We start from the raw sequence: 3,349 nt of genomic DNA, 5'->3' as shown, positions 1-3,349 counted from the left end.
TCAGAAGTTGTTTTGTAAAAAATTGAGTAAAAAATTGTGGGCATAGAAAATTGCAGCCATTAGAGTAATTAAAGTTGAGTAAATGTAGTTTCTACTTGCTGAGTGAAACAAATCTTTTGTGGGCATAGAAATTGCAGTTGAGTTAATTTTTGGGTATAGTAATCTCTTGGGAATCAACTCAGAAGCGCATTTACTGAGTAAATAAAAATCTTTGAAGATGTTTACTTATAGAAAATTGCAGTTAAATTGTATATCTGATCAGCATGCCAATTATTTCATGTATTAAATCAAGATCCTCTTGCCTTCAGGTGGCTAATGGACCACATGAGTCAGCTTGGGTTCTTCAAGTCATTGTCACATTGGATAGGCAGCAACCTCAAAAAATCAGGAGAACATGAGACATGGGCTTTTAATCTTGAAGGTGCGCTCCAAATGTTCAATTCTTACAGGTGAACTTATGCTTTGAAATCAGTTCGCGTGGTTTTTTTTTAATGATGTTTATCTTTTGTTTTATTTTGTCTTGATCTCCATATTTGGGTTTTGAGTCTAAAGAATGAACATCGCACTCTTTTAGGGAGACCGATTATTGGCCTTTGCTGGAGCACCCACCTAAAGAGATGGAGGTAGCTATTGTGCGTGCTGAAAAGAGCGACAGGTGGGATGTAGATGTGATTCAGAGGCTTGAACACCTTGCCAGTTGGAGGTCTGGTGCATCTGAGGGGAAGGTATCAGTTCATGTGCTTCCCAACTCTGGCCATTGGGTTCATGTGGACAATCCTAAGGGACTTTTGGAGATAGTGGCTCCCAGAATTGCTTCCATAGGTTAATTAGGTTCCACTTTGAATCTAAGACATTGGTGATTTAGTAACATTACGGCCTGTTAGGTTGTGTTTTCGTTTTTCATATTTTGTTTTCAAATTAAAAAAAAAAAAAAAAGAAAAAAAAGTCTACTCGTTTCTGAACATGATTTCTGGTATAAAAAAAAAAAAATTGTGAATGCAACCCATTTTTTAGGAAACACCAAAAAAATATTTTCAAATTTTTGAAAACTATTTCCATGAAATTGGAAACGTTTTCACTTTTTGATTGTTTTGTTTCCAGAAAAATGAGAAACTTAAATGAATAAAACAAAGGAGATAGCTTTTCTGGGGCTTGTGAGGCTTATCACGGGTTCTATTTCGATGATCCAAACAATTCAATGTGTAGAGCTCTTTGAGTATTTTATACTTGCAAAAATGACATTGATCAAATTTCGATAGTCCCTTGATCGGAACATATTTTTATCAATGGTAAATATGATTTTAAAAATAAATTATTAACAAAAATGTGTTCTAATCAAGGGGTTATCGATATCCGATCAACGTAAGTTTTTGTAGGCATAAAGTACTCGATGAACTCTATATATAAAACGGTTCGGGTCATCGAAACAGGACTTATGATGGACCTAACAATATGTTTCAGTCCACATAATGGACTAGAGAGAAGCCTCTCCCACAAAGAAAAGCACATCAAACTGGCCTTTATTTTTTTGGGATCTTATTTCTTTTTGTTTAATTCTTCCCATCTAGGAAGCACGGATACAGATACGGGATACGGATACGATACGATACGATACGGATACGGCGATACGACAAAATTTGAAAAACTAGGATATGGATACGGAGGGGATACGTTCGTAAAAAATATTATTTTAACAATTTTTAGTAATGCAGTATGCATAAAAATAAAACCTAAAGCACAAGACAACTTGCTAAAGAAGAAAGATTCCTATAAAACTAAGAGTCTTCAAGGTCAATAGTTTCAACTTGTTCCCCTTCATCAGTGAATATCACAAGACCTTAGCTAAAGCTAAAAAACCATTCTTAAATAAAAATTTCAGCAAATATATTTTTTTAAGTTATCAATGATAGCCTAGGAAGCACGGCTACGGATATGGTGATATGGGGATGTGGATATGGCGATATGTCAAAACTTGAAAAAGTATGATATGGGTACAACGGCGATTCATTCGTAAAAAAAAAAATTATAATTTTAATAATGTAATATGCATGAAAATAAAACTTAAAGTAAATTAATAAATAAAGAGAGGGATTCCTATTAACCTAAAAGTGCTCAAACATTCATAAAACATCCAAAACTAAAAGCAAAAGCAAATGCAAATTAAACATCATCCTTACATGCCAACATCAAAAAAAGAGTGAGAGTAGAGAGAAGAAACGTGAGAGAGTGAGAAAGCGAGAGAGAAGTGAGAGAGACAACAAGGATACATCAATTTGACAAATTCCATTACTTTAACTCTCACTATATTCCTCTTATCAAAGAACTAAACAAAATATTATAAGTAATATGTAATTTCGAGTATCCGATACTTCAAAATTAAGTATCCGATACTTCAAAATTAATAAAAAATTAATTAAGAAGTATCCGATACTTTTAAGAAGTATCTGATACGTATCCGCAAATATCCGAGAAGTATCGATATCTGATAAGTATTCGATACAAATACGTCACCTTTTTTTAAGTATCCGTGCTTCATAGCTTCCCATTAAACTTGCTGCATGTAAATAGATGTTCTGGTTGTGATCATGATGATAATTTTTTGTCTGCGGTGCCTAGTCGTCAGTTGATATAAACCTTAAACAAACAATCCAAAGGAAAACATTTTGCCTAACCTTGTGAAGGGGATGTGTAAGTAAGCTTTGCTCAAGTTCCTCAATTTGATTAACCAACTCAACAAATTCCGGATCTTCAATGCCCATGTTCTGCCAAGGAAGCATAAATGTTAAGTAAAATAGCAGAGCACACTAATCATGATTAATAATTTCACAAAACTATATACAACTTCTCTCATATTATCTCTCTAGGAAAAATTGAATTAGCATTACAGAATTTCACCAAGAAATATTCATTGAAATACTAACAAAAATATTGTAAGGCGCAAAAAAAAAAAAAAAAAAAAGGGATAAAATGCATATGAGGCAATATTCTCTCATTTGGTAAGTGGCAACCAAAACACTATTACGTGTAGACAGATTTTTTATTTATTTTTTATTATTATTATTAGTTTTTTTTAAGGAAAAATTATTTATAAGTCTTATTAGGGAAACTTATGCTACATATGGTCCTACTAAAAACTTATGTTCCCATAAGTCCTGTAGGAAGTTTGTTCATACATTTATCCTCAATATTAGTTGTTAATATCATAAATAATAGTAAAACCATATATAGGAAATTAAATGTTACCATAGATCATATCTATATAAACGTAACGTAGCGTAACACTTACATAAACGTATAGATCATATCTATATAAACGTAACGTAGCGTAACACTTACATAAACGTAACGT

The 3,349-nt window shown here is 32.6% G+C and overlaps 1 long non-coding RNA gene across 1 annotated transcript; it reads left to right on the top strand.

Annotated features, from left to right (window-relative positions):
* The first annotated feature begins 305 nt into the window (after positions 1-305).
* On the top strand, positions 306-964 carry LOC114282120 (uncharacterized). The gene is made up of 2 exons (XR_003636126.2): positions 306-449; positions 575-964. It is a non-coding gene; the product is annotated as an uncharacterized LOC114282120 (long non-coding RNA).
* Positions 965-3,349: the final 2,385 nt, after the last annotated feature.

This window comes from Camellia sinensis, chromosome 10 (assembly GCF_055761805.1).
Source record: "Camellia sinensis isolate YWXY chromosome 10, ASM5576180v1, whole genome shotgun sequence".
NCBI lineage: Eukaryota > Viridiplantae > Streptophyta > Magnoliopsida > Ericales > Theaceae > Camellia > Camellia sinensis.
Note: the sequence above shows the minus strand (reverse complement) of the source record. Positions and strands in the feature narration are given on the sequence as shown.